Source organism: Pelophylax lessonae, assembly GCF_965119305.1.
Source record: "Pelophylax lessonae genome assembly, contig: HAP1_SCAFFOLD_464, whole genome shotgun sequence".
In the NCBI taxonomy this organism is placed as follows: Eukaryota; Metazoa; Chordata; class Amphibia; order Anura; family Ranidae; genus Pelophylax; species Pelophylax lessonae.
Genome location: NW_028119880.1, coordinates 15793 through 28403, shown reverse-complemented (window position 1 = coordinate 28403; position 12611 = coordinate 15793).

Below are 12611 nucleotides of genomic sequence, written 5' to 3'. Positions count from 1 at the left end.
CCGGATCACCTACCATTCCTTCCTCCTCCTCCTGCCTGGAGCATAGTGGCTACCATCTGCACCTCCAATCTGGATCACCCACAATTCCTTCCTACTCCTGCCTGGAATATGGCAGCTACCGCCTGCACCCCCAATCTGGATCACCCACCATTCCTTCCTCCTCCTGCCTGGAATATAGCGGCTACAAACTGCACCCCCAACCTGGATCCCCACCATTCCATTCCTCCTCCTGCCTGGAACATGGTGGCTACCATCTGCACCCCCAATCTGGATCACCCACCATTCCATTCCTCCTCCGGCCTGGAACATGACGGCTACCATCTGGACCCCCAATCTGGATCACCCACCATTCCATTCCTCCTCCTGCCTGGAGCATGGTGGCTACCATCTGCACCCCCAATCTGGATCACCCACCATTCCATTCCTCCTCCTGCCTGGAGCATGGCGGCTACCATCTGCACCCCCAATCTGGATCACCCACCATTCCATTCCTCCTCCTGCCTGGAGCATGGTGGCTACCATCTGCACCCCCAATCTGGATCACCCACCATTCCATTCCTCCTCCTGCCTGGAACATGGCGGCTACCGCCTGCACCTCCAATCTGGATCACCCACAATTCCATTGCTCCCCCTGCCTGGAGCATGGTGGCTACCATCTGCACCCCCAATCTGGATCACCCACCATTCCATTCCTCCTCCTGCCTGGAACATGGCGGCTACAATTTGCACCCCCAATCTGGATCACCCAAAATTTCTTCCTCCTCTTGTCTGGATCATGGCGGCGACCGCCTGCACCTCCAGTCTGGATCACCCACAATTCCTTCCCCCCCCTGCCTGGAACATGGCGGCTACCGCCTGCACCCCCAATCTGGATCACCCACAATTCCTTCCTCCCCCTGCCTGGAACATGGCGGCTACCGTCTGCACCCCCAATCTGGGTCACCCACCATTCCATTCCTCCTCCTGCCTGGAACATGGCGGCTACCGCCTGCACCCCCAATCTGGATCCCCACCATTCCATTCCTCCTCCTGCCTGGAACATGGCGGCTACCGCCTGCACCCCCAATCTGAATCCCCCACCATTCCATTCCATCCCCTGCCTGGAATATGGTGGCTACCATCTGCACCCCCAATCTGGATCACCCACCGTTCCATTCCTTCCTCCTCCTGCCTGGAGCATGGTGGCTACCGCCTGCACCTCCAATCTGGATCACCCACCATTCCATTCCTCCTCCTCCTGCCTGGAACATGGTGGCTACCGCCTGCACCCCCAATCTGGATCCCCACCATTCCATTCCTCCTCCTCCTGCCTGGAACATGGTGGCTACCGCCTGCACCTCCAATCTGGATCACCCACCATTCCATTCCTCCTCCTGCCTGGAACATGGCGGCTACCGCCATGCACCTCCAATCTGGATCACCCACCATTCCATTGCTCCCCCTGCCTGGAGCATGGTGGCTACCATCTGCACCTCCAATCTGGATCACCCACCATTCCATTCCTCCTCCTGCCTGGAACATGGCGGCTACAATCTGCACCCCCAATCTGGATCACCCAAAATTTCTTCCTCCTCCTGTCTGGAGCATGGCGGCTACCGCCTGCACCTCCAGTCTGGATCACCCACCATTCCATTCCATCCCCTGCCTGGAATATGGTGGCTACCATCTGCACCCCCAATCTGGATCACCCACCATTCCATTCCTCCTCCTCCTGCCTGGAACATGGTGGCTACCGCCTGCACCTCCAATCTGGATCCCCACCATTCCATTCCTCCTCCTCCTGCCTGGAACATGGTGGCTACCGCCTGCACCTCCAATCTGGATCACCTACAATTCTTCCTCCTCCTGCCTGAAACATGGCGGCTACCGCCTGCACCTCCAATCTGGATCCCCACCATTCCATTCCTCCTCCTCTGCCTGGAACATGGCGGCTACCGCCTGCACCCCCAATCTGGATCACCCACCATTCCATTCCTCCTCCTGCCTGGAGCATGGCGGCTACCGCCTGCACCTCCAATCTGGATCCCCACCATTCCATTCCTCCTCCTGCCTGGAACATGGCGGCTACCGCCTGCACCTCCAATCTGGATCACCCACCATTCCATTCCTCCTCCCCCTGCCTGGAACATGGTGGCTACCGCCTGCACCCCCAATCTGGATCCCCACCATTCCATTCCTCCTCCTCCTGCCTGGAACATGGTGGCTACCGCCTGCACCTCCAATCTGGATCACCCACAATTCTTCCTCCTCCTGCCTGAAACATGGCGGCTACCGCTTGCACCTCCAATCTGGATCCCCACCATTCCATTCCTCCTCCTCTGCCTGGAACATGGCGGCTACCGCCTGCACCCCCAATCTGGATCACCCACCATTCCATTCCTCCTCCTCCTGCCTGGAATATGGTGGCTACCGCTTGCACCACCAATCTGGATCCCCACCATTCCATTCCTCCTCCTGCCTGGAACATGGCGGCTACCGCCTGCACCTCCAATCTAGACCACCCACCATTCCATTCCTCCTCCTGCCTGGAACATGGCGGCTACCGCCTGCACCCCCAATCTGGATCCCCACCATTCCATTCCTCCTCCTGCCTGGAATATGGCGGCTACCGCCTGCACCCCCAATCTGGATCCCCACCATTCCATTCCTCCTCCTCTGCCTGGAACATGGCGGCTACCGCCTGCACCCCCAATCTGGATCCCCACCATTCCATTCCTCCTCCTGCCTGGAATATGGCGGCTACCGCCTGCACCCCCAATCTGAATCCCCCACCATTCCATTCCATCCCCTGCCTGGAATATGGTGGCTACCATCTGCACCCCCAATCTGGATCACCCACCGTTCCATTCCTTCCTCCTCCTGCCTGGAGCATGGCGGCTACCGCCTGCACCTCCAATCTGGATCCCCACCATTCCATTCCTCCTCCTGCCTGGAACATGGCGGCTACCGCCTGCACCTCCAATCTGGATCACCCACCATTCCATTCCTCCTCCCCCTGCCTGGAACATGGTGGCTACCGCCTGCACCCCCAATCTGGATCCCCACCATTCCATTCCTCCTCCTCCTGCCTGGAACATGGCGGCTACCGCCTGCACCTCCAATCTGGATCACCCACCATTCCATTTCTCCTCCTGCCTGGAGCATGGTGGCTACCGCCTGCACCTCCAATCTGGATCACCCACCATTCCATTCCTCCTCCTGCCTTGAACATGGCGGCTACCGCCTGCACCTCCAATCTGGATCCCCACCATTCCATTCCTCCTCCTCTGCCTGGAACATGGCGGCTACCGCCTGCACCTCCAATCTGGATCACCCACCATTCCATTTCTCCTCCTGCCTGGAGCATGGCGGCTACCGCCTGCACCTCCAATCTGGATCCCCACCATTCCATTCCTCCTCCTCTGCCTGGAACATGGCGGCTACCGCCTGCACCTCCAATCTGGATCCCCACCATTCCATTCCTCCTCCTCTGCCTGGAACATGGTGGCTACCGCCTGCACCCCCAATCTGGATCCCCACCATTGCATTCCTCCTCCTGCCTGGAATATGGCGGCTACCGCCTGCACCCCCAATCTGAATCCCCCACCATTCCATTCCATCCCCAGCCTGGAATATGGTGGCTACCATCTGCACCCCCAATCTGGATCACCCACCATTCCATTCCTTCCTCCTCCTGCCTGGAGCATGGCGGCTACCGCCTGCACCTCCAATCTGGATCCCCACCATTCCATTCCTCCTCCTGCCTGGAACATGGCGGCTACCGCCTGCACCCCCAATCTGGATCCCCGCCTGCACCTCCAATCTGGATCACCCACCATTCTATTCCTCCTCCTGCCTGGAACATGGCGGCTACCGCCTGCACCTCCAATCTGGATCCCCACCATTCCATTCCTCCTCCTCTGCCTGGAACATGGCGGCTACCGCCTGCACCTCCAATCTGGATCCCCACCATTCCATTCCTCCTCCTCTGCCTGGAACATGGCGGCTACCGCCTGCACCTCCAATCTGGATCACCCACCATTCCATTTCTCCTCCTGCCTGGAGCATGGCGGCTACCGCCTGCACCTCCAATCTGGATCCCCACCATTCCATTCCTCCTCCTCTGCCTGGAACATGGCGGCTACCGCCTGCACCTCCAATCTGGATCCCCACCATTCCATTCCTCCTCCTCTGCCTGGAACATGGTGGCTACCGCCTGCACCCCCAATCTGGATCCCCACCATTCCATTCCTCCTCCTGCCTGGAATATGGCGGCTACCGCCTGCACCCCCAATCTGAATCCCCCACCATTCCATTCCATCCCCAGCCTGGAATATGGTGGCTACCATCTGCACCCCCAATCTGGATCACCCACCATTCCATTCCTTCCTCCTCCTGCCTGGAGCATGGCGGCTACCGCCTGCACCTCCCATCTGGATCCCCACCATTCCATTCCTCCTCCTGCCTGGAACATGGCGGCTACCGCCTGCACCCCCAATCTGGATCCCCGCCTGCACCTCCAATCTGGATCACCCACCATTCTATTCCTCCTCCTGCCTGGAACATGGCGGCTACCGCCTGCACCTCCAATCTGGATCCCCACCATTCCATTCCTCCTCCTCTGCCTGGAACATGGTGGCTACCGCCCGCACCCCCAATCTGGATCACCCACCATTCCATTCCTCCTCCTCTGCCTGGAACATGGCGGCTACCGCCTGCACCTCCAATCTGGATCCCCACCATTCCATTCCTCCTCCTCTGCCTGGAACATGGCGGCTACCGCCTGCACCTCCAATCTGGATCCCCACCATTCCATTCCTCCTCCTGCCTGGAACATGGTGGCTACCGCCCGCACCCCCAATCTGGATCCCCACCATTCCATTCCTCCTCCTCTGCCTGGAACATGGCGGCTACCGCCTGCACCTCCAATCTGGATCCCCACCATTCCATTCCTCCTCCTCTGCCTGGAACATGGCGGCTACCACCTGCACCTCCAATCTGGATCCCCACCATTCCATTCCTCCTCCTCTGCCTGGAACATGGCGGCTACCGCCTGCACCTCCAATCTGGATCCCCACCATTCCATTCCTCCTCCTGCCTGGAATATGGCGGCTACCGCCTGCACCCCCAATCTGAATCCCCCACCATTCCATTCCTCCTCCTCCTGCCTTGAGCATGGTGGCTACGGCCTGCACCTCCAATCTGGATCCCCACCATTCCATTCCTCCTCCTGCCTGGAGCATGGCGGCTACCGCCTGCACCTCCAATCTGGATCCCCACCATTCCATTCCTCCTCCTGCCTGGAACATGGCGGCTACCGCCTGCACCCCCAATCTGGATCCCCGCCTGCACCTCCAATCTGGATCACCCACCATTCTATTCCTCCTCCTGCCTGGAACATGGCGGCTACCGCCTGCACCTCCAATCTGGATCCCCACCATTCCATTCCTCCTCCTCTGCCTGGAACATGGTGGCTACCGCCTGCACCCCCAATCTGGATCCCCACCATTCCATTCCTCCTCCTGCCTGGAACATGGTGGCTACCGCCCGCACCCCCAATCTGGATCCCCACCATTCCATTCCTCCTCCTCTGCCTGGAACATGGCGGCTACCGCCTGCACCTCCAATCTGGATCCCCACCATTCCATTACTCCTCCTCTGCCTGGAACATGGCGGCTACCGCCTGCACCTCCAATCTGGATCCCCACCATTCCATTCCTCCTCCTCTGCCTGGAACATGGCGGCTACCACCTGCACCTCCAATCTGGATCCCCACCATTCCATTACTCCTCCTCTGCCTGGAACATGGCGGCTACCGCCTGCACCCCCAGTCTGAATCCCCCACCATTCCATTCCTCCTCCTCCTGCCTGGAGCATGGTGGCTACCGCCTGCACCTCCAATCTGGATCACCTACCATTCCTTCCTCCTCCTGCCTGGAATATGGCGGCCACTGGCTGGACACGCCCTCTCTCAGCGCCGTGCACAGACAATGCTGGAGATACAATCAGCACACAATATGGCATCCTCATTAAAGGGGAACTCTGAAATTAGGGGGGTCGATTGTCTGAACTTCTCTCACTTTACTCCAAAAGCTGTGAGCGCCCTCCTCTCCCCAAATCCTGGCATTGGGATCATCTGATTGGTGACCAATGGCTGACCAGTTCCGGGACAAGGTCACCCAACCCCCTCCCCCCTCCAAAAAATGTGACCACTAATCTGCAGGCTCACCCCCAAGCATAAATTCCCCCTCCCCCTGTATTCTCCATGCAATGCCCCCCCCCATCTCACATAATACTATAGTGCCCTCTCCTGCCCACCGCTTGTCCCAGCTCGGACTTCCGTGGTCACCAGACCTCCCCCGGGGCCTGTGATTGGATAATGGAGGAGCAGCAGTCTGAGGTCATCCTTTAACCAGCTGGCCACAAATGGTACAATCAGCCCTCACACTGCCCCTCTGCAGATAGGATTGTACAATCAGATTGGAATGTGTGTGGTCAGCTGATAGGAGATCAGAAGGTTGGTGGGCACTCACCTGGCGGGATGATCCCTGGATGGTTCTCGGTGAAGTGAAAATCTTCTGCTATAATCAGCTCTGCAGTCCCCCCACCCCCACCCCCCACCCTGAGGGTTCATCACTTTCACTTCCCCATCCATTCCCGCATATTTCTGGCAATCCGCCCCCCACCACCGCCGCAGGGTCTGATGACCAATCACTTTCATTTCTGCTTTCTTCAGCCAGCCAGAGGGAAGGAAATCACAGATGTCCAGAACAGTGGGGGGTGGGGGGGGGGCCATGTACAGGGTCCCCAGTCATTGCTGAAGGGCCCCGGTCTTCATGGGCCCAGCTCTAACCAGTGTGGGAATCATGGGGTGGAATATTATTGTGTGAGGAGATTGGTGGGTGGTGGGGTGATAGTTGGGTAGTCGGGTGGGTGGTGGGGTGATAGTTGGGGGTCAGGGTGGGTGGAGGGGTGATAGTTGGTGGGTCGGGGTGGGTGGTGGGGTGATAGTTGGTGGGTCAGGGTGGGTGGTGGGGTGATAGTTGGTGGGTCGGGGTGGGTGGTGGGGTGATAGTTGGTGGGTCGGGGTGGGTGGTGGGGTGATAGTTGGGGTCGGGGTGGGTGGTGGGGTGATAGTTGGTGGGTCGGGGTGGGTGGTGGGGTGATAGTTGGTGGGTCGGGTGGGGTGATAGTTGGGGGTCGGGGTGGGTGGTGGGGTGATAGTTGGTGGGTCGGGGTGGGTGGTGGGGTGATAGTTGGGGGTCGGGGTGGGTGGTGGGGTGATAGTTGGTGGGTGGTTGGGTGATAGTTGGGTAGTCAGGTGGGTGGTGGGGTGATAGTTGGTGGGTTGGGGTGGGTGGTGGGGTGATAGTTGGTGGGTCGGGGTGGGTGGTGGGGTGATAGTTGGGAGGTCGGGGTGGGTGGTGGGGTGATAGTTGGGGGGTCGGGGTGGGTGGTGGGGTAATATTTGGGGGTTCTGCCCAGGAATGAGGTCCTTTCCTGATCAGTTTATCGCTCTTCTATGGACATCGGCCATCATAGTGTTAGGACCGACCCAACAAACTGCCCCATGATGGTCCCTGAGGGACCTCTGATCTGATTTCATGACCCTTATGATGGGGGAAGGGTCTGATTCTTCACATTTCTTCCAATGAAGCCCCCCACCTATGAAATGCCACCAGAAGGGTCCGTTCTCCACCCCAAGGGGAGATCCCCCCCACCCCACCTATGAAATGTCACCAGAAGGGTCCGTTCTCCACCCCAAGGAGAGATCCCCCCCCCCCACCTATGAAATGCCACCAGAAGGGTCCGTTCTCCACCCCAAGGGGAGATCCCCCCCACCCCACCTATGAAATGTCACCAGAAGGGTCCGTTCTCCACCCCAAGGAGAGATCCCCCCCCCCCACCTATGAAATGTCACCAGAGGGGTCCGTTCTCCACCCCAAAGAGAGATCCCCCCCCCACCTATGAAATGTCACCAGAAGGGTCTGTTCTCCACCCCAAAGAGAGATCCCCCCCTCCCCCCACCTATGAAATGTCACCAGAAGGGTCTGTTCTCCACCCCAAAGAGAGATCCCCCCCTCCCCCCACCTATGAAATGTCACCAGAAGGGTCTGTTCTCCACCCCAAAGAGAGATCCCCCCCCACCTATGAAATGTCACCAGAAGGGTCTGTTCTCCACCCCAAAGAGAGATCCCCCCCCCACCTATGAAATGTCACCAGAAGGGTCTGTTCTCCACCCCAAAGAGAGATCCCCCCCTCCCCCCACCTATGAAATGTCACCAGAAGGGTCTGTTCTCCACCCCAAAGAGAGATCCCCCCCTCCCCCCACTTATGAAATGTCACCAGAAGGGTCTGTTCTCCACCCCAAAGAGAGATCCCCCCCTCCCCCCACCTATGAAATGTCACCAGAAGGGTCTGTTCTCCACCCCAAAGAGAGATCCCCCCACCCCACTTATGAAATGTCACCAGAAGGGTCCGTTCTCCACCCCAAAGAGAGATCCCCCCCCCCACCTATGAAATGTCACCAGAAGGGTCTGTTCTCCAACCCAAAGAGAGATCCCCCCACCTATGAAATGTCACCAGAAGGGTCCGTTCTCCACCCCAAAGAGAGATCCCCCCCACCTATGAAATGTCACCAGAAGGGTCCGTTCTCCAACCCAAAGAGAGATCCCCCCACCCCACCTATGAAATGTCACCAGAAGGGTCTGTTCTCCACCCCAAAGAGAGATCCCCCCCACCTATGAAATGTCACCAGAGGGGTCCGTTCTCCACCCCAAAGAGAGATCCCCCCCCCCCCACCTATGAAATGTCACCAGAAGGGTCTGTTCTCCACCCCAAAGAGAGATCCCCCCCTCCCCCCACCTATGAAATGTCACCAGAAGGGTCCGTTCTCCACCCCAAAGAGAGATCCCCCCCCCACCTATGAAATGTCACCAGAGGGGTCCGTTCTCCACCCCAAGGAGAGATCCCCCCACCCCACCTATGAAATGTCACCAGAAGGGTCCGTTCTCCACCCCAAAGAGAGATCCCCCCACCCCACTTATGAAATGTCACCAGAGGGGTCTGTTCTCCACCCCAAAGAGAGATCCCCCCCCCCACCTATGAAATGTCACCAGAAGGGTCTGTTCTCCACCCCAAAGAGAGATCCCCCCCCCCACCTATGAAATGTCACCAGAAGGGTCCGTTCTCCACCCCAAAGAGAGATCCCCCCCCCCACCTATGAAATGTCACCAGAGGGGTCCGTTCTCCACCCCAAAGAGAGATCCCCCCCCCACCTATGAAATGTCACCAGAAGGGTCTGTTCTCCACCCCAAAGAGAGATTCCCCCCCTCCCCCCACCTATGAAATGTCACCAGAAGGGTCCGTTCTCCACCCCAAAGAGAGATCCCCCCCTCCCCCCACCTATGAAATGTCACCAGAAGGGTCTGTTCTCCACCCCAAAGAGAGATCCCCCCCTCCCCCCACCTATGAAATGTCACCAGAAGGGTCTGTTCTCCACCCCAAAGAGAGATCCCCCCCCCCACCTATGAAATGTCACCAGAGGGGTCTGTTCTCCACCCCAAAGAGAGATCCCCCCACCCCACCTATGAAATGTCACCAGAAGGGTCCGTTCTCCACCCCAAAGAGAGATCCCCCCCCCCACCTATGAAATGTCACCAGAAGGGTCCGTTCTCCACCCCAAAGAGAGATCCCCCCCCCCCCCACCTATGAAATGTCACCAGAAGGGTCTGTTCTCCACCCCAAAGAGAGATCCCCCCACCCCACCTATGAAATGTCACCAGAAGGGTCCGTTCTCCACCCCAAAGAGAGATCCCCCCACCCCACCTATGAAATGTCACCAGAAGGGTCCGTTCTCCACCCCAAAGAGAGATCCCCCCACCTATGAAATGTCACCAGAGGGGTCCGTTCTCCACCCCAAAGAGAGATCCCCCCCCCCACCTATGAAATGTCACCAGAGGGGTCCGTTCTCCACCCCAAAGAGAGATCCCCCCCCCCACCTATGAAATGTCACCAGAGGGGTCCGTTCTCCACCCCAAAGAGAGATCCCCCCACCCCACTTATGAAATGTCACCAGAAGGGTCCGTTCTCCACCCCAAAGAGAGATCCCCCCCCCACCTATGAAATGTCACCAGAAGGGTCTGTTCTCCACCCCAAAGAGAGATCCCCCCCACCTATGAAATTTCACCAGAAGGGTCTGTTCTCCACCCCAAAGAGAGATCCCCCCCCCCCACCTATGAAATGTCACCAGAAGGGTCTGTTCTCCACCCCAAAGAGAGAAACCCCCCCCCCACCTATGAAATGTCACCAGAGGGGTCTGTTCTCCACCCCAAAGAGAGATCCCCCCCCCACCTATGAAATGTCACCAGAAGGGTCTGTTCTCCACCCCAAAGAGAGATCCCCCCCACCCCACCTATGAAATGTCACCAGAAGGGTCCGTTCTCCACCCCAAAGAGAGATCCCCCCCTCCCCCCACCTATAAAATGTCACCAGAAGGGTCTGTTCTCCACCCCAAAGAGAGATCCCCCCACCCCACCTATGAAATGTCACCAGAGGGGTCCGTTCTCCACCCCAAAGAGAGATCCCCCCACCCCACTTATGAAATGTCACCAGAAGGGTCCGTTCTCCACCCCAAAGAGAGATCCCCCCCCCCACCTATGAAATGTCACCAGAAGGGTCCGTTCTCCACCCCAAAGAGAGATCCCCCCCCACCTATGAAATGTCACCAGAAGGGTCTGTTCTCCACCCCAAAGAGAGATCCCCCCCCACCTATGAAATTTCACCAGAAGGGTCTGTTCTCCACCCCAAAGAGAGATCCCCCCCCCCACCTATGAAATGTCACCAGAAGGGTCTGTTCTCCACCCCAAAGAGAGAAACCCCCCCCCCCACCTATGAAATGTCACCAGAGGGGTCTGTTCTCCACCCCAAAGAGAGATCCCCCCCCCACCTATGAAATGTCACCAGAAGGGTCTGTTCTCCACCCCAAAGAGAGATCCCCCCCACCCCACCTATGAAATGTCACCAGAAGGGTCCGTTCTCCACCCCAAAGAGAGATCCCCCCCTCCCCCCACCTATAAAATGTCACCAGAAGGGTCTGTTCTCCACCCCAAAGAGAGATCCCCCCCTCCCCCCACCTATGAAATGTCACCAGAAGGGTCTGTTCTCCACCCCAAAGAGAGATCCCCCCACCCCACCTATGAAATGTCACCAGAAGGGTCCGTTCTCCACCCCAAAGAGAGATCCCCCCCTCCCCCCACCTATAAAATGTCACCAGAAGGGTCTGTTCTCCACCCCAAAGAGAGATCCCCCCACCCCACCTATGAAATGTCACCAGAGGGGTCTGTTCTCCACCCCAAAGAGAGATCCCCCCCCCCCACCTATGAAATGTCACCAGAGGGGTCCGTTCTCCACCCCAAAGAGAGATCCCCCCCCCCCCCACCTATGAAATGTCACCAGAAGGGTCCGTTCTCCACCCCAAAGAGAGATCCCCAACACCTATGCAATTCCCCTAGGGACCATTGTGGGACCCCCACAGTAGCCAGTGCAATCTTTGTGACTCCAGTAGTTCCTCCACCACTATTTATAAACATTTCTTAGGACCCCCATTGGGGGGCTTTGGTGGGATATTGGGGTTCTGTGGGGACAGACCTGTGATGTTCCACCTAGAAGATTGAGGACACAATGAATGGACAGGAAATCCCTCCAATGAGGACACAGAATAACACCTGAAACTCCGCCCAGTAACTCAGCTATCCAATCATATTCTGTGCGGTCAGGTCTGTGATCCCTGTGAAGGTGATATTCTGAGCGGTCAGGTCTGTGGTCTCCTGTGAAGGTGATATTCTGTGCGGTCAGGTCTGTGGTCTCCTGTGAAGGTGATATTCTGTGCGGTCAGGTCTGTGATCCCTGTGAAGGTGATATTCTGTGCGGTCAGGTCTGTGGTCCTCTATGAAGGTGATATTCTATGCGGTCAGGTCTGTGGTCTCCTGTGAAGGTGATATTCTGTGCGGTCAGGTCTGTGATCTCCTGTGAAGGTGATATTCTGTGCGGTCAGGTCTGTGGTCTCCTGTGAAGGTGATATTCTGTGCGGTCAGGTCTGTGATCCCCTGTGAAGGTGATATTCTGTGCGGTCAGGTCTGTGATCCCTGTGAAGGTGATATTCTGTGCGGTCAGGTCTGTGGTCTCCTGTGAAGGTGATATTCTGTGCGGTCAGGTCTGTGGTCTCCTGTGAAGGTGATATTCTGTGCGGTCAGGTCTGTGGTCTCCTGTGAAGGTGATTGTAACAGTATTCACTGTCACTGGAAGTTAAAGACAGATGATTAATGGGTTGAATTGCTTCAGATGGGAGGGTCATATTTGCCAGCAATATCTCCATATAGGAATACTAAGATTTATTCCCATTTGCCATGAAATCTGTTCTTCCTAAATGCTGTGTATATTACATATCTTTCAATGTCAGACAGGTATTCCTTTTGTTGTGTATTGGGAGGGGATGTGGATTGCCCTGTCTCATTGTTAAGTGTTAATGACCTCCCATTGTTCTGTCTGTCTGCCTTAAGAGAAACGTATTATGGGATGTATAAAGATATGTGGATTGGATGCTAAGGGGGAGGGGGGATTGTCCCACATTG